This window comes from Panthera uncia, chromosome B1 (genome assembly GCF_023721935.1).
Source record: "Panthera uncia isolate 11264 chromosome B1, Puncia_PCG_1.0, whole genome shotgun sequence".
Lineage (NCBI taxonomy): Eukaryota > Metazoa > Chordata > Mammalia > Carnivora > Felidae > Panthera > Panthera uncia.
Window position 1 is genome coordinate 55,330,963 of NC_064811.1, and position 20,745 is coordinate 55,351,707.

At 34.0% G+C, this 20,745-nt stretch overlaps 1 pseudogene; it reads right to left on the reverse strand.

Moving 5' to 3' along the window:
* Positions 1-6,444: 6,444 nt before the first annotated feature.
* LOC125922368 (SNRPN upstream reading frame protein-like) lies at positions 6,445-15,651 on the reverse strand (annotated as a pseudogene).
* Positions 15,652-20,745: the final 5,094 nt, after the last annotated feature.

Below are 20,745 nucleotides of genomic sequence, written 5' to 3' on the forward strand. Positions count from 1 at the left end.
ACATGACCTAGAGATTCACACATCCAGGTGTCTGATAAAAGCAGTATTCAGCACTTAGGAACATTGTGTCCCCAAATTCCAAGAGTTCACAAGGTCACTGAAAAAATTACATGAGGTAATTCATGCTGTTTATTTAGAAAACATTATGGAACATAGCACACATTCAACTTGTCATTAAGGAGGAGGAGAAAGGAGATGGTCAGAGACTAAAGAGGAGAGGTAAGCACAACATAGCTACTGTGTTCAAGAGCACAGTGAGGAGAAGCAGAATTCAGGGAAAATGGCAAAACTCTAAGTATCAAACGAAAATCAAGTCAAGAATTTGCAAATCAGGGATTGCAGTAATAAATATTGTGAAAAATATGAGGATTACATAAATACAATATTAACAGATGGAAGCATACAATGGATAAGTATTGCATAAATAAAATCATACAATGTTAAACATTAAGTTACTTTGAGAATGTTTTTATAAAGACATTAACATTAAGCTAAGCATGCTGAAATTATTTATTTATTCTAGGAAATATTAACAGCACCTTATTACTCTGGATAGCTTTAACAGATCCAGTTTAGTGACTTAGCTTAAAAAATAAATTGCCTAATCTGTGACTGTTCAGTATCCAATCTGTTTCAGGAAGATGTTAAGTCATATTAAGGTATTCATGAGCAACAACTATGTTTTAAAATCTGAATAATAGACTTGCTATCAATAAAATATTCTACATTTTCAAAGTACTGCATAAAAGAGCTTTAAACTATACCTTTTTGTCATCAAAGAAGAAGTTATAGTTAATGGAAATATCACCAGAATACAAGCAAAAAACTATACTATAAACTATACTTTGTTTGCTTGCTTGTTTGTTTGTTTAAACCCTACTATCCCAATCTCCCCATCCCAGGCCAGTGAAAAAAAAGTGAAGCAGAGAAGCAGCTCAACCAATTCACTTTGTACTGATTTGAGCAGAAAAATTCTACACAGAATAATTTGTCCAAAATCAGTTCTGCTTAGATTTTATAATTCACAATGGTCTTGTTTGTTTGTTTGTTTTCTTGCTTGCTTTAAATATTTGGGGGGGGGGAGGGGACATCACACTTCTATTCAATTAAGAGAAACATTTTTACAGTCTTGAGGTCTTTTTTTTTTTTTAACACATATCATACCATGAATTCATAGGGAATGGTTTCCAATGTTCATCAAAACTTTCCCTACCAACTTTCTCCTTTTTCCATTGGTTGCTTCCTATCTAAATGTACTACAGCAGCATTAGTTCAAGACTGAAATAGAGAATTCATACATGACCTCACTTTCAACGTTATACCCATAACCCATATCCAATCTATCATCATAGTCTATTATCACTTTTGAATGCATAGATTTTAAGTATGTGGGTTTGATGAGTTTTATTCCCAGACAGACACATATATTTATATGTACATACATAAATGTATGTACCTTGTAGCCACCACCCCTATCAAGACACGGAACATTTCTATCACCCCTGGAAAGTCCTTCCTGCTCTTTTCCAGTCAATCTAGTCTCCCACTCTCATGCTAGGCTACTACTTTAAAATTTGTTTACTTTCTATCTATCTATCTATCTATCTATATTTGCCTATTCTGGAACTGTATATACATTGAATCATATACTATATATTCTTTTGTATCTGAAACCTTTACTCAATATAATGCTTTTGTCATTCATCCATGTTATTGCTTCAGCTGCGTATTTCATTGTATGAATGTAGCAGGTTCTTTATTCATTCTCCTACTGAAGAACATTGGGTTGTTTCCAATTACTGACTATTACAAATAAAGCTGCTATGAATGTTCTTACACAAATTCTATCATGAACATACATTTTCTTTCTCTTTGGTAAATACCAAGAAGGAAAGCAAAATCATAGGGTAAGTGTATGTGATAAGTAACTGATAAGTAGTTTCCAATGTGGCTGTACCATTTTATACTCTGATCAGCAATGTATCAGAATTCCAGTTCCTCTACCTCTGGCCAACATTTACAATCATCATTTGTGTGTGTGTGTGTGTGTGTGTGTGTGTGTGTTTTAACCAATTTCATGAGTTGCTCTCCCTTCAAAGGTTAACCTTCAAAAGTTTGACCTCCATCCCCTTCTCTTTCTCAAAAATTGCTGCATGGACATTGTTGTGATTATTTTTTTGACTTTAGAAAGCATTTATAAATAACCACTGACTCCTACACCTATATCTCAGCCTAATCTATTAAATAGTTTAGTGTATAGCTAGTCAAATATATGAAATAGTTCAAAATTGTCTTTTTAACATTACCTATTCTAACAAGCATAAAGCAGCATCTCATGGTTTTAATTTGTGTTTGCCTGATGACTAATACAGTTTTTCTATGCTTACTGGGCATTTATGTATCTTCATTTCCAAAAACTATAATCAAATCTTCTGTCATTTATGATTGAATTGTAAGAGTTTTTAATAAATTATGGGTCAAATAAATGTATTTTGAATACTTTCCCCATTGTGTATCTTGTTCTTTTCATTTCTTAATGGAGTTTCTTAAAAATACATTTTTTTTAATTTTGATGTAGTTCAATTTGTCATTTTTTGGAAGATTAGTACCTCTTGTGTCCTATTAAAAAAATCTTCACCTACTCCAAAGTAATGAATATATGTTCCTATGTTTTCTTAAAGATTTTTTTAATGATTTAGCTTTTACATTATTTAGTTCTATAGCTATTAATTTTTATGTACAGTCTGAAGATAGGGCAAGAAAAAATTTTTTCCACACAGATACCTAGTTTATGTTACACTAGCATCATTTGTTTAAAAGACTATCATTTTCTAATTGAGTTGCCTTGGAATCTTTATTGAAAATCAATTGACTTTATCTGCATCTGTCTTTGGATTATAATCTATTCCATTTAAGTGTTTTTCTGCTTTTGCATCAATACCACATGGTCTTGGTTACTATAACTTTATATCTTTTGCATTTCTGTATAAATTTTAGAATCAGTTTGCCAATTTCTACTCTCCTCAAGTTTTAATGGGATGGTACTTAACTTCTAGATCAATTAGTAAAGACTTGATATCTTAACAATATTGAGTGTTTCAACTCATGAACATGATATATATTTACTTAGGTCTTTTTTAGTTTGTATCTTTTTTTAAGTTTATTTATTTATTTTGAGAGAGAGAGTGAGAGAGAACATGAGAGGGGAAGAAAGGGAGGGAGAGAGAAAGAATCCCAAACGGACTTTGCACTGTCAGCACAGAGCCCAATGCAGGGCTTGAACTCATGAACCGTGAGATCATGACCGGAGCAGAAATCAAGAGTCAGATGCTTACCTGACTGAACCACCCAGGACCCCTTTTTAAGTTTATCCCTTAAGTATATTGTGGCTTTCAATGTAGAGGTCTTGCAAAATTTGTTAAATTTATTTCTAAGTATTTTATGTTTTTAAATTTCACTTTCCATTTTTAGTATATAGAAATACAGTTGATTTTTATACATTGTACTTGTATGATAAGATCTCACTAAATACATTTATTAGTTTCCATAGGTACTTGGGGATTCCATATCATTTCTACCTAAAAAATAATATTTTCTGGAAATAAAAATAATTTCACTTGTTTCTATTCAATTTATATGTTTGTAATTCATTTTCTTACCCTGTTACCTGACTAGGGTATCCACTGTAATGGTGATTAGAAGGAATAAAAATGAGCATGTTTCCACTGTCCCTTTTTTAGGAAGAAAGCATTTATTATTTCACAACTAAGTATGATGTCATCTGTGCACTTCCCACAAATTACCTTTATCAGATTGTGAAAATCCCGTTTATTTCTAGATTGGTGAGAATTTTTTTTTAATGAATCTTTAGCTGACTTCTGTCACATGACTTCTCTGTGTTCACTGAAATAATATGAATTTTCCCTTTGATTTAGTTATGTAGTGAATTACACTGTTTCATTTTTTAATGTTGAATCAACTTCCACGCTTAAAAAAATAAATGCCAATTTGTTATAATGCATTATCTTTTTAAAATATTGCTGATATCAACACAAAATGCATAAACCTTTAGAATCCTAAAGTAAGAGAGCTTTATCTGAGCCTAAGTTAGGACAGCTACCCAGGAAACATGCTGTTCATAGGGAAGAAAGTGCTCAGAGAACGAACAGTTTTTACAGGGCTATATACTTTCTTACATCTTGTAGAAGTTCAAAAGATTATAGATTAACATATAGGTAAGAATAATAAGTATTTAACTTCAAGAAATGCAAGGAGCAGAAACATGGATCAATATCTTAAAGACAAGATGGTTTTCCTTTAGGCTGCTTATTTACGAAACAGGTGTGCAATGTATGCTTGGTGGGACATAAATCAGGCTTTTGGTTTAAACAAAGTTTATATACAGCCATGCTGCTTTAGAAAGAAATCTAAAATGTTTTCCCTTTTTTTCTCAGGCCTTTACGAGGGCTTTTTCCACTCATCACTGGGTTTGATTCATTAATATTATATGAATGATTTTAACATTTGTGTTCATGAATGCTATTAGTCGGCGATTTTCTTTTCTTATAATATCCTTGGCAGTTTTTATATTGGGGTTTTTCTGGTTTTATAATATGAGTTGAGAAATGCTCTGATCTTCCTAAGTAAGTCTGTGTGCTACTAATATTATTTCTTCTTTAAATGTTTGATAGCACTCACCAGTAAAGTCACTTGGGCCCAGAGCTTTCTTGGGGGGGAATATTTAAATTATACTTTATTAAATATAGGTTGTCTCAATTTTTGTTTCTTCATACATTGGTTTTAGACGTTATGTCAATGAATAGGTATAGTTGTGTTCCAATTAAACTTTATTTACAAAAATAAGCATGGTCTACATTTGACTCTCAGGCTAGAATTTGCCAACCTCTAGCTTAGATCACTGATACTAAACATTTCTTTTATTCTTATATAAACACTTTATTTTATTTTACTTTAATATTAAATTTATTGTCAAATTGGTTTCCATACAACACCCAGTGCTCATCCCAAAAGGTGCCCTCCTCAATACCCATCACCCACCCTCCCCTCCCTCCCACCCCCCATCAACCCTCAGTTTGTTCTTAGTTTTTAACAGTCTCTTATGCTTTGGCTCTCTCCCTCTCTAACCTCTTTTTTTTTTCTTCCCCTCCCTCATAGACTTCTGTTAAGTTTCTCAGGATCCACATAAGAGTGAAAACATATGGTGTCTGTCTTTCTCTGTATAACTTATTTCACTTAACATAACACTCTCCAGTTCCATCCACATTGCTACAAAGGGCCATATTTCATTCTTTCTCATTGCCACGTAGTATTCCATTGTTTATATAAATATCCATTCATCAGTTGATGGACATTTAGGCTCTTTCCATAATTTGGCTATTGTTGAGAGTGCTGCTATAAACATTGGGGTACAAGTGCCCCTATGCATCAGCACTCCTGTATCCCTTGGGTAAATTCCTAGCAGTGCTATTGCTGGGTCATAGGGTAGGTCTATTTTTAATCTTTTGAGGAACCTCCACACTATTCTTATATAAACATTTTAAAGATATAAAATTCTAATCATTGCTTTCTTTTTTAACTCATGCATTATTGAGAAATAAATTGATATATATCTAAATGGTTGAGTATTTCAACATATGTTATTAACTTTAAATTAAGCACATTGAAATCAGAAAATATATTCTTTTTCATGGATAATATTTTTTATTATATTGTCAGCTGATTCAAATCCATTGTTGAAGACAAAAAAGGGAGAAAAAGACAAAACAAAAAAGGAATAATTAGTAAATAAGCATGGGAAAGTATTTCACATCTTATTTGATAATGAATATGATGTGTTTTTATAACTCAGTAGGCACAAATGATACATAATTAAAACAACCAGTGTAGGTAAAAGTGTATTGTAATGAGCATTCCATTTTCTCAAAGCAGCATGGAATTTATAAAATTAAGTTTATATTCCTTGATTTAATTATTGCATACATGCATATATAAGAAAAATATCCTATCTGTTATACACAGCAATTTACTGAAGCTTTACCACACTACCAGAAAAAAAACAAAACAACAAAAAAAGAAGTCTTCTCACAAAAGGGAACTACAAAACATTCATTAACAGGGTATTTAGCAGCCATGTATAATGAAGTATGTTCATATAATATTAATTTGAAACAACATAAATTAACTGTGAATAAAACTACCCCCAAATCACACATAATAATGATGGCAAAGTAACACAGACAACGTGTCAAGGTAAGAACATCAAGGTACTGTGCTTTTACTTTTTCAAAATTTTCTGCAATGTGTTTATCATGTGAAATTTTTAAGGAAAAGTATTTCTCTTAACACATTCCAAAAAATTAAGTGACCTCCAAACACCCCATTCTTTATTTCTTCATTCCTGACCATGATTGCATCAGTTCCAACCCAGTTTTTCTCTTGGAAATCAGCTACCTGGATGTCCCAATACTGCTTTAACCATCTCTTAGTGTCTCAGCTAAGAATGCCTGCTCAGTTCTGGCTGGAAACCACCAGAGTTCCTTGCTGCTTCTGAGACTCAGTTGGGTACAGCTGACAGTCTTGGTTGCTCAGTGGGGCTGCCTTAAGTTTGACTTGGACACCCACCTCTGGAAGTTCCTTAGTCATCTTAGGTGTAAGCGGTCCCTGGCCCACTGCTTCTCAGAACAGAACGTCAGACATATCTGACAGCTGTCCCATTCTGCCAGAATATTTTATATCATTTTACTCCTCTGAAATTTATTGTTACTAGTCTGTGCCTCAGACTATAGTCTGTCTTGGTGAATATTTTCTGTGCACTTAAAAATAATGCTTATATTGCAGTTGCTGGGTCCCATCTTCTACATTCATTAGATCAATTTGGTTATTTCATTCAAATTTCCTATATTTTGAATATAGGAAAAGAGTTAAAACAGATGTGAAACTCTTCAAGTGCAAGTGCTGATTTGTTTATTCTTCCTTACTTCTGTCAATTTTTATTTCATATATTTTGAAGCTCTGATTTTAGGTGCATACACATCTGGGACTCATATTTTCTTAAGGAGATATCTTTTAATTATGACATGACCCTAATTATCTCCAATAATACACCATGTTTTGACTCTCACTTTGCCTAATATTAATGAAGACATACGAGCTTATGCTCAGTATTTACATGATATATCTTTTACCATTCCTTTACTTTCAACTTTGTCTTTATATTTAAAGAATGTGTCTTATACATGTCATATAGTTAGTTGGTTCTTACTTTATTTATCCAGCCTCAAAATTTGTCTTTTAATTGGAATATTTAGTCCATTCAAATTTCGTGTATTTGTTGATATGATTGGGTTTAAGTCTACTCACTTGTTTTCTGTTCTCTCCTGTGTGCTTTGTTTCCCCTCCCTGTTTTGGATTAAACCTGTATTACTATTTTTCCTTTCTATCTCCGTTACTGGCTTTTTAGCTAATAAATTTATATCACTTAGTGTTTTCTCTGAGGATTATTTTACACATCCTTAATTTGTCATGGGCCATGTAGAATTAATACCCTACCTCTTTTCCTGTAACAAAATTATATTACAATTGTATAATACCATATTATATACTATTGTCCTTTGTGTTAATACTTTCACATATTTTACTTCCACATTTGTCTATTAATTCTTTTTTTAATGTTTTTTTAATTTTTTTTGAGAGAGAGAGAGGACGATCGGGGTAAAGGCAGAGAGAGAGAGATGGAAGATCCATAATGGGCTCTGCGCTGAGAGCACAGAGCCCGATGCAGAGCTCGAACTCAAGAACAGTGAGATGATGACCTGAGCCAAAGTCAGATGCTTAACCAACTGAGCCACCCAGGTGCCCCAATATTAATTCTTAAAGGATTTTAAGAAGGAAAAGAAAACACCTACATTTACTTACACAGTTAGCAGTTTCAGTGTTCTTCCTTACTTCTTTCCTATAGGTGTGAATTTTCATCTGGTATAATTTCACTTAAACCTCAAAATTCCTTTATTATGTCTACATTGTTATAGATTATCTTTTCTGGATGTAGAATTCTAAGCTGATATTTTTTTCCTTTTCACACTCTAAAGACATTGTTACATTATCTTTTAGTTCCCATTGCTTCAGGTGAAAAATCAGCTATCATTAATGTTGACATTTCCCTATATGCAATGTATCTTTCTTTCCTTAAGCTGCTTAACAGACTCTCTCTGTATCTTTGGTATTAGTGGTTGACTGTAACAGACTTAAATGTAGTTATCTTTGTATTAATCTAACTTGCTGTGCACTGAGTTTCCTAGATTGGTGTGTTGGTTTTTTATCAAATTTGGAAAAATCTTCTCTATATTTCTTTAACCATTTTTCTGTTCCATTTTCTCTCTTCTCTCATTCTAGAACTTCAATAACATACATATTAGATTGCTTAATACTATTCCCCAGAGCATTGAGCCTTTGCTAATTTTAGTTTTCTCAGTTGTTCAGTTTGGAAAATTTCTATTGACTTTCAAATTCATTAGTCCTTTCTTCGATTATAGCCAATCTGCTTCTGCTCTTAATATCATGCAATGAATTTTAATTCAAGTTTTTAAATTTTGAAGTTCTTGGATTACTATTTGATTTTTTAACAACTTTCTTATCTGTCCAAAAATTATCAAACTTTTCAGTCAATATTTTAATCATATTCCTATAAATTCTCTAACATGTTTAATCCTAGTTATTTTTACGCCTAGTGCAGAAACCAGTGCAGGGCCTGAACTCTACCTTAGGATTAAGACCTGAGCTGATATCAAGAGTCAGATGCTCAACTGACTAAGCCACCCAGGTACCCCTAATCCTAGCTATTTTTAAATCCTAATCAGTTTATTTCAATTCCTCGACTGTCTGTGGGTCTGTTTTTATTGATTGATTTTACTTCTGAGTGTGGGTAACATTTTCTTGTAGAGTGGGTAATTTATGTGTCATTTCGACATGCCACAGAGCACTCAAATTAAACATTATTTCTGCATGTGTCTGTGAAGGTGTTTTGGGGTGAGATTAGCATTTAAATTGGTGGACTCAGTGCAGTAGATTGCTTTGCCCAATGTAGGTAGGTGACATCCAAGTCACTAAGGGCCTGAATAAAACAAAAGACAGAAGGAGGAATTTGCCCCTTTTTTCTGACTTATCCCTTGAGCTGGGGCATCTAATTTGATTTTCTCTGATTCTTAAATTGGACTTCTATGATAGATTCTCCTGGTTCTCAGACCTCTGGACTGAAGCTGAATTATACCACCAGCAATCCTGGGTCTCCAGCTTGCAGATGGCAGACTGTGGGACTTCTCAGCCTCCATATCACATGAACCAATACCTCATAATAAACCTCAATAAAGATATACAGACATAGATATACAGTTGGCCCTTGAACATCATGAGGGTTGGGGTGCCAACCTCCCACATAGTCAGAAACCTATATATAACTTTGGTTTCCCAAAACTTAACTATTTAGTAGCCCACTGTTGACCAGAAGCTTTACTGATAACATAAGGCATATGTTGTATGTTATATGTATGTATTATAGTTGTATTCTTACAATAAAGTAAATGACAGAAAAGAAAATGTTATTAAGAATACTGTAAGGAAGAGAAAATACATTTATAGCACTTTACTATAAAAAAAATCCACATTTAAATGGACCTATGCAGATCAAATCCCTGTTGATTATCAACTGTAGTAACAGAAAATGGATATTATGGTTCTATTTCTCTGGAAAATCTTGACTGATACACTTTGGATTTTTTTGCATATTTAGTAATTTTTTTTTGCATGCTGTCTTTGTAAATGATTTATATCATAGGGACTCTGCATTCTGTTACCTTCCTCTGAAGAATGTTGTAATTTGTGCTCAAATAGTTAATATAGTGGAGGATCACACTAGTCTTATGAAGCCTTTTTTTTAAACTTATTCATATATTCATTTCACTTTTATCCTCAGTGCCAGAGCAAAACTGACCCCTGTTAACATGGCCAGAAGGGTTCCAGTACCACAAGGGTTCACCTTCTGGTACTTGAATAGAAAATTTATATTTATCAAGCTCCTCAGAGTTGATGGAACTCTAATTCCTAACTCAGTCTCCACAGCAATAGGAAGCTGCTGAAATCTCTACCTCCCTCTTCAACTTTCCAGATATTGTTTTTCCCTGGGATCCTTGAAATCTTGCTTTGCACAGGCATATTTTAGTGGTTACCCAAGAATTTGGGAACACTTTATACACAGATTTTGAGGCTTCCACCTCAGACATTCCCTCCATTATGGGACTTCCCCACTCTGGCATCCCCAAACTCCTTCCTCTGATATCTCAAAGACTGTGATTTCCTTACTGAGGATGCCACCACCCCCACATCCTGCAGATGAAGAGTGTTTAAAAGGGAAAAATTCTATAAATGCAGATTTAATCTTTCTTGCAAGAGCCTAATTTCCTTAAGTTTCTACCTGCTTTTGGTCATTCACCAATGCTTTCCAAACATTGTTTTTTATATTATGTCCAGAGTTTATATAATTGTTACTGGCAGGAGGTTTATTTCAATATAAACTTTTCTGTCACTAACAGAAGGTGGAAAGCTATATTCTGAAGATTTTCTCTCATAAATACCTTTGGAATATCTTTATCTTTACTGTCTCTACCCTCCTGAAGGCAATACTCATCTCTTATGAGGATTAATATATTACCACCTCCATATTTGTTCCCCCTCAAAGAAAGTGATCATCCAAAAATGGAACCTTGATCATGTTACCGCCGTGCTTAAAACCATGCAACACCTTCCCATTGGTCTCTGCTTAAACACCAAATTCTTTTAATTGGCTTCAATGGTTCATATTACTTGGTCCACTAATACATCAGTTATAAACCCCTTGATCATTACATTCCAACCAAAGTAAACTCCTTTACATTTCATAAAATATGCCATGAACCCCTGATACCTGAAATTTCACACTGTTCCCTCTGCTTGGAACATTACTCCTTCTCTTCATTTGACTAATATTACATCACTTCTTAGGTCTTTAAATTTTCTAGTATATTTTCTCATGGATCCCTTATATTATACTAGGGTGTCTGTTTTGTATTTCTACAGTACCCATAAGTAGTCATTTCACTTATAAATTCAGTTGTTACTTGTATTTTTTCTAACAGGCTATAAGCTCTAGTAAGGCATGAACAGTGTCTTCGCTACTGAGTACTATAGAGTGACTTCCACAGTACCTGACTTCTAGTTACAGCACAATAAATGATTAATAAACTCATAAATTAATGACTATAACCAAGTTTTAACACAACCTGAATCTCCATTGATAATTTCATAACTTAAATGGCAAGGGCTAACAGCTGAGCAGCATTGTTTACCAATTATCTCAAATAATAAGACACAAAAATGTCACCAATACACTTTGAATATCAATTTCCATTAAGAATTCTGTTTGACATATCTTAAAAACGGCTTTTAATATTTGCCTTCTAAGATGTCCAATTATTATAAAAATATTTTTGTGACTAATCCAAAACTTCCCTTGCCCAAGTCAAAAAAAAAGTATTATCTTTTTGAATATATAGTAACTATTTTAATTTTATTATATTATTTTAATGTTAATATTTAATTTAATATATTATTATATATAAAATTAGAAGACTATCTTTATTATAGATTGTAGCCTTATGTCCAAAAGGGGTTGCAATGTAACCTCTTCTGATATAAAAAGTTTTTAAAATAACAGATTATACAACTATTTAAAATCTCTATAGCCCCCTTGTAATTCACTATGTGGATTTTTCCCTAATTCTTTTCATGTTACGTGTATTACGGTTAGGAAAAAATCTTGCATTCATTCCAGTTACACAGTTTACTAGATTTGTGATCTCAGGTACCTTTCTTTTTGTTTTCTTTTTCTTTTTCTGAAATCCAAAGCTATCCAAGCTGCATTTTCCTTATCTGTAAAAATAGACATAAATTACATAGCTTATCCCATAGGGCTATTGTGAATATATTTCATGTAAAGCATTCATCAGCTTCTAGCACATAAGCATTTTTTACCTTAAATAATGTAAACTAATAGAACATTTTGTAAGTATACTAGATCCTGTAGGACTTAGTATAACTCTAATCTCTATTAAATACAAAAAGCTTCTTATAATTTAATAATTCAGACATAAAAATCAAGGGGGGAAACTTGAAATTCTAGAGTACTATGGAGATCAGATACATACCTGAAGGAGACTAGCAGTTCAAGTTCAAAATTTGATTTCAATCCACTGCCATATAGAAAACATCAGCTTTATTTAAATTGTTAAAGCTAGGAGGCAAACAGGAAAAATGTTATTTTTCCTTTAATGCTGAATAAATGGGTGGTTATAAAAGGCAAAGAGAATTATCCAAGTTGAGTAAGTGGAGAGGCATGATTCAGATCCTGGATTCATGAGACTACAGGCCACTTTCTTAATCTCTGCATGAAGAACATGCATCAGGGGAAAACGTTTATTTAAGAGGAACCATAGGCAGTATCTACAGAGCTCTGTGTAACACACACAGGGTAGCAGCACCATAAGTCATGATCTGTATCAAAATACTTAGGTTCTATTCAAACATTTTAGAAAATATAGTACATAGAAGGAGGTCATTAATCTTTATATTTTGTATTTAACCAATATTAGTTTGATTTTGAGAAAATAAGTTACATATCTTCTAGAAAGAAAGGGAAGTTTCTGGAATGGGCTACAAACACTTTTTGAAATATATATGTATGCTAATTTCCATACTTTGAGCCATGTGCAAAATATCAAACTATCAATAGAATTTGGCATAAAACTCAAAATATTCTGATAAAACCATGCCTTGTGAGTATGGGGACAGTTAATAAATGGAGCTTCTCAGTTATTGGCCTTTTGGTTTTGAGCTATTGTATGACTGATAAAGAACACCAAGAAATATACAAAGCAACTTCTGATGAGCCTAGTTTGTTCACTCAATAACTATTTTTTAAGCACATAATTAGTGCCATGGTAAGCCAAGCCCATTCTAGGGAATTGTATGGTGGTCATGGGGCTGTCTGCCCATGACTCTGGCACTTGCTGGTGCTGACTCCAGGCATGAGAAATCTATGACCACTTAACAAATGGAAGTTAGGTGTGCCAGGGAGATTGTGGAATTGACAACCACTCAGATTCTACAACCTGGACATATAGGATTTGAATTCTTTTGCAGGAATCCACAGTCATTAAGTGTGGGGAATAAATTTAGGAATTCTCTGAGCTTGCACCAATGGGTAAACAGGGCATAAAGAATTAGAAAGCCATAGGATTAACACACCCAAGTTTGGGTAAACAAGATTAGGTAAATAAGATTAGGTAAACAGGGCAAAAGCACCCAGTATAAGACAAAGGTATAGGAATAGGATACCTCAGGTTGAAAAACATCCAAGATTAGGTACACAAGATTAGGTATTCAGGGAGGAAGCCCCCTCCAATTTAATACAGTAGCAAAAAGCTGCTTTCACTGGAAGGAAGGACAAAAACAGGTAAACCGGGCCAAGTTGCCCAAGCGGGTCTATTTAGCAAAAGAAAGGTGCCTTGTTGACCCTGAGGTAGCATGCTCTGTCTTTCTTGTTCCCTAGGCCAGCTCAGGTAAACAGAGGTGGAGCCTCATGTCTGCTGTAAACAACCTTCTACCCAGCACCAGAATTTTGTTTGGTATTGACCCAAACCCCTAACACCACATATCTTCAAAACCCCTTTTCCCCCATGCCCAGGAGTTAATGTTCATGGTTTCATTGTCTCTTTGTGCACTCTCATCATGTTGTAAGCCTTCTGATCCTAATAAAAACAGAGCAAGAACCCTTACTCGGGGCTCTTGTCTCCTCCTAGACATTAGCCTCTGTCACACTTCAATCCAGCATCCGCTCTCTTGCTAGGCAAGAGGGAACTCCAGACCCAGAGTCTACAACAACTAAGGTCACTTCTAGTTTAATGTATAACATTTACAGGGGCTTTGAAGATAATTCAGAGATTTATCTTTATCCATTCTCTCAAAGAGAAGAGGTCACAAACTTTTTTAAATAAAAAAATTCCTCCTGAGTACTGAACAGGTTAGATCATTTCTCATCGTTTTCAATGACCAAAATAGTAGAAATGCCTAAGGAATGTGTATGTATTGAATTTCTACAAACTTTGCCAGCCACAAGATGTGGAACAAGGTATTTCTCCTGTTTTATTGAGTTAATCCACTGATAAGCCTTCCCAGAGTATGGCTTAAAATGTGCATATCCCTACCACTAATTCTAATCCTTTAATGAAAATAAACCTTTGAGCTTTTTTTTTTATTGCATTAACTGCTAAAACTGTTCCTTTAGGTACTCATCCCCATTTACCATCCAGTCTGAGAATATTATAATTGAAAAGGCGTAGAGAGGTCATTGAACCATTCTAAAATCCCCTTCTATAGACACTTCTCTAAAGAAGACATCCGGATGGCCAACAGGCACATGAAAAGATGTTCAATGTCGCTCCTTATCAGGGAAATACAAATCAAAACCACACTCAGATATCACCTCACGCCAGTCAGAGTGGCCAAAATGAACAAATCAGGAGACTATAGATGCTGGAGAGGATGTGGAGAAACGGGAACCCTCTTGCACTGTTGGTGGGAATGCAAATTGGTGTAGCCGCTCTGGAAAGCAGTGTGGAGGTTCCTCAGAAAATTAAAAATAGACCTACCCTATGACCCAGCAATAGCACTGCTAGGAATTTATCCAAGGGATACAGAAGTACTGATGCATAGGGGCACTTGTACCCCAATGTTTATAGCAGCACTCTCAACAATAGCCAAATTATGGAAAGAGCCTAAATGTCCATCAACTGATGAATGGATAAAGAAATTGTGGTTTATATACACAATGGAATACTACGAGGCAATGAGAAAAAATGAAATATGGCCTTTTGTAGCAACGTGGATGGAACTGGAGAGTGTGATGCTAAGTGAAATAAGCCATACAGAGAAAGATACCATATGGTTTCACTCTTATGTGGATCCTGAGAAACATAACAGAAGCCCATGGGGGAGGGGAAGAAAAAAAAAAAAAAGAGGTTAGAGTGGGAGAGAGCCAAAGCATAAGAGACTGTTAAAAACTGAGAACAAACTGAGGGTTGATGGGGGGTGGGAGGGAGGGGAGGGTGGGTGATGGGTATTGAGGAGGGCACCTTTTGGGATGAGCACTGGGTGTTGTATGGAAACCAATTTGACAATAAATTTCATATATTAAAAAATAAATAAATAAAATAAAATCCCCTTCTACTACACCACAGCTTATAGTCACTCAACATCTCCTTGAATACCTGCAGAGATAGGTCTTTAACTTTTAAAAAAGTTTTTCCTTATAGATTATTTTTAATATCTTTTTTGAAGTATAATTGACATAGTAGTTTCAGGTGTAAATCCAATGATTCAGTATTTGTATACACTGTAAAATAATTACAACAATAAGTCTACTAATCACCATATTGTTATGAAATATACCATACAGTATTAGTGATTATAGTGCTGTATATTACATTTCCATTTCTTATTTATTTTATGACTAGAAGTTTGTACCTCTTGACCCCCTTCTCCCATTTCGCCCACCCTCCAATCCTCCTTCTCTCTGGCAACCACCAATCTGTTCTCTGTTTCTGTGAGTTTGGCTTTCTTTTGTTTTGTTTGTTCACTTGATTTGCTTTTTAGATTCCACATATATGTGAAATCACATGGTGTTTGTCTTTCTCTGCCTGACTTGTGTTAGCATAACACCGTCAAGGTCCATCCATGCTGTTGTAAATGACAAGATTTTATACAAGGTTTCTTTTCTTTTTATAGCCAAGTAGAATTTCATTGTGTGAGTTTTTGCACGTGTATCTCACATCTTAATCTATTCATTCATCAATGGACATTTTGGATGTTTTCATATTAATATCTTATATATTAATTTTCTTCTTCCATCTGAGTACCCAAAAAATAAACTTATGCTCTCTTTCCTATGATAGCCTGTCCAGCTTCTGAAGGTCACTCACAACCTTTTCATGGGCAGAACATCCTGGTTGCACTTGCTCTTTGAAGGACAACCACATGCTGAAGACTTTGCAGAGTGGATTTATATATATATATATATATATATATATATATATATATAATACGTATATATTTTATATATATAATATATAAAGTTTTTATATAAATTATAAAATAAAATTTATATACATTTATATATATTATATAAATATATAATTTTTGTTCTTTTAGGCAAAGGTGTTTTCTGTTTATTATATTCTAATCATTTGAATTAAGATTTAACACATGAAAGTAATAGAGGCCAGGATTACAGCTTGTTAGAGCTTGCTGGGTTGGTGTGGAGGATGAAGTTAGATCACCAACCAGAAAGAGTAATTATTCCCTCCTGATAATACTTGGTTTCAAAATTCCACCACTTATATTCAGATTTAACTACATATTAAGCCCCTATCTGGTTCCAATTACTATATAATATGTTTTCCTATATCTTTAGATTAGCTAGAGAACATAATTACCTAAGGATCCCTGAGGATATGTAGCAGGAAGAGGCCTGACTTACTCAAAGCTTCAGCTCTGATGCTCATGAAACCATTGTTTATGAAGTCAGATACCATGATGAGTGCTTTTCTACATTTCATTTCACTTATTTGCCAGTTCCAGGATAATTATTTTTATATTCACACTAAAGATAAAAAAATTCAGACTCAAAAGTGTGGCTTTCCCATCCACAGCTAATAAGGAATAAGATCTAAAAATCTAAACACATATCTGTCAAATCTAGAGCTCTCACTACCTTATTTAGTGTGGGAGTTTCCATGGCTGACATCTTCCTTATCCCTGCTGCCTCCTGATAGCTAGAATTTCAATAACAGGACATCCGCAGCCTTATACAGCTGGCTGGTAATCAGGACTACCTGTTGGCCAACACAAATAAAAACCAAAGATTGAGTAAGCAAAACCACTCATAAGAAAAGTGCTCATCAGCAAGACAAATACTTCATGATCTTGCTTATATGTAAAGAAACCAATTCCCAGAAACATAGAGTATATTGGTGGTTGCCAGGGGCTGGGGAGTGGAGGGTTTATAAGATGAGTAACTTCCGGGGACCTAACATATAGCACTGTGACTATAGTTACTAATACTGTATTAGTATGGTATACTTGAAATTTGCTAAGAGTAGACCTTCAATGTTCTCACTACACACACATATACATACACATGTTCCCAAAGGTAACTATGTGAGGTAATGGATGTGTTACCTAACCTTATCATAGTAATCATTTCTCAATATATACATATATCAAATCATCATATTGTATACCTTAAGCTTACTCAATGTTATAGGTCAAATATATTTCAACAAAGATGGAAAAAGTATTGTGCATTTTAAAAAGCTTAATAAGTAAAGCTACTATTTTTTAATCTTGTTTCAATTCTGTGTGTGTCTATGTACTAAGTTATGACATATAATACATTCTTTTAACCATGGGTGAATTTAAAAACATTTGAAAGCCAACTTAGTAGAATCACTATAGCATTACTGAAGAAGGTGGATTAGAGACAGAGTATTAGAGTAGAGAATCTGATTAAGAGGCTATTATAATAGTCCAGAAGAGAATGAGAAACTAAACTAAGGAAATGGCAATGAGAATGCAAGAAAATGATTACCGGAGTGTATAAAGGAAAATTTAATTACCAGAATGAAGGGACAAGGAAAGTACAGGTGAGTTTCAGATTTCTGGCTTGGATGAATGAGTGATGTATGACCATTAGCTGAGGGATTAAATAAAAGTGAGAAGCAGATTTTCAAGGAAAAAATAGTAAGTTTAGTTTTGAATCATATCCATCATATATCTAAATGAAATATGCAGTTAGATATTCCATTCTACAGGACAAGACTCTGGACTAAAGGTATATGTTAGGGACTCAGAAGTCGATTATATGATTCATAACAAGAGTGGACTAAGATAATAGGTCAACTACAATAAGTTGAGGGAAAAGAATCAGTGAATAAGACTTAAGGTTACTGTTAGAAAAGTTGAAAAAGAACAGAAGAGAGTGGCTTTAAGAAGCTAAAGAAGAGAAAAAAAGGGTTTCCAGATGGAGTAGTCACCACTATTTAAATGCCAAACAATATAATATAACAGGACAGAAGAACATCTATGGTTTTCACAATAAGTGGTAACTGGCAGGGCACCTGGGTGGCTCAGTCAGTTAAGCCTCTGACTTCGGCTCAGGTCATGATCTTGTGGTTCGTGAGTGCAAGCCCCACATCTGGCTCTGTGCTGACAGCTCAGAGCCTGGAGGCTGCTTCAGATTCTGTGTGTGTATCTCTCTCTGCCCCTCCCCTGCTTGCACTCTGTCTCTCTGTCTTTCTCTCAAAAGTAAATAAACATTAATTAATTAATTAATTTAAAAAGTGGTAACTGGAAACTTTTGTTAGAACAATTTCATGTAAGTAAAGAAATGGAAACACAGATTGTAAGACAAGGAAATGAACAGTATGTTATACACACATGTACAAACACACACACATACATATGCACACACATATACATACAGATACACCCGTTAGTCCTTGGATAATCTACTCTGACCTCAGATTGGCCCAAATTAAACTGATGTACAGCAACATGCTAGGTTTAATAAATTAGATTTCTGATTGAGGCAGTTTGCTTTAAATAAGTGAGATAAGCTAGAACGTTCAGTTATAAGAAAGTTTAATGTTTCTCTGGGTTTTCAGTGATTTTTCTGTACTTCTGCCACATGACAGTATAAAGCATTAGTTAAGAGGGTGGGCTTGGACCCAAATTACTGATGTTCAGTACCATCTCCGCCACAGTATAATATATAGTAATTAGCATTCTCTACTTCTCTTTCTCTGTAATGGGGATCATGTGAACAATAATGCTGGGCTCTGAAGGTTGGTTGTTTTGAGGATTACGTGACAATACGTATAAAGCAGTTAGGTTTGCACTTGAGCACTTAAATGTTACTTTTTTTCTGAGTTCTAATTCACATAAAGGAAAAAAGAGAAAGGACAGATTTTGATGCATTACTAAAATTTGGATCATATAAACTCTGCTGACATAGAAATTGAACTGAAAGGATACAATATTCTTGAGGACTCTCAAATAAATGGTAAAAAAGCCCAAGTTTTATAACTCTTGACTACAGACATGCAATCTGCATACATATTTAAGGTAATTCTTGAAGTTTTTGAGGGCTCTCGTGTTCAGTCCCACATTTGACTGTTACATCCTTTCTATTGTGTTAAGTGCACCTTTAATTGAAAAAGAGAATATAGTATTTCATAAGGTAACCATGATGCTTTGATCCTCCCAGATATGGTCCATTGATATGTGAAGCTCTAACTCTGATCACTAAAATCAGAGCTGAAAGAATCATGCAAAAGATTTTAACCTTTTTAACATTTTTAATAGTCTTTATTTTTTTAAATTACAACACTACCAAACATGCTATCCAGTAGATTATAATCAATACTGATAAGATGCTTAGAAAATATTTTTAATTATGGAAATTAAGTTTTAAAAAAATAAGAGCATGGGGCAACCTTATATGATATTATAAGCTTTATATATACAAGACAGAAAATTTGATCACAAATAGATGTATTTGGTAGTCACTCAGTTTCAATGAAACCACAAACATTGGCTATTCCCCAATTTCAACACATTGTGATAGTTGATGATTCAACTCAGTAATAACTGATCCCAGGGAGAGGCTTTCAAGCCACAAACTTTTCCATACCATTCACTTCTGAGTCTATAAAATAGCTGTAATAATCCAGGGCCAGTCACTTCTAATTGCTTACAACAGCATCCACGAGAAGGAACTGGCTGAGAAGTCTGAGGTAAGAGAGGTCTTAAATATGATAAACTAAGGTAGATAGATGATAGATAGATAGATAGATAGATAATAGATAGATAGATAGATAGATGTTAGATAGGTAGATAGACAGATGATAGATGGTAGATAGATAGATGATAGATAGATAGATAGATAGATAGATACAAATAGATGATAGATAAACAGTAGACAGACATATCCTGTAAAATGCCAAAATTAAAATTATTGAGACTGTCATACAATGGTTGCTTGAATTTGTAAACTTAGTAATTAGCTATTTTGGGTATCGTGCTTTATCATTATACCCAACAGCACCCAGTACAATGCTTTGCAGCTTAGAAGTTATGCTCTGTGTGTGTTTATTTATGTCTGTGAGAAGTGTGTGTGTGTGTGTGTGTGTGTGTGTGTGTGTGTAAAATTGCCTATTCTGCAAGTCCTCCCATAGAATTCTAAACTTCACTGCAATTTTAAATGCCTGTCTTATTACAACAACATCATCTGGTATTTTTCCAAACCCCAATTTGAATTTTGAACAATATGATCAAAAATAAAGACAGAGTTCAAAATGTGAGTACATTTTTTCTTTTACATTTTATTTTTCCATCTTATAGAAATTTAGGAAGCATCAAGAGGTGGTAAAATACCCCTAGAATCTCCACTAATTGCCCAAAGCCATCCCCAAATAATAATAATGATATGGACAATTGACATTTTCCTGAATGTAAAACTTTAAAAAATCTTCAGAAACTTTGTAATGTGTTGGCCTATAATTGCATAAATAAATTAATTAA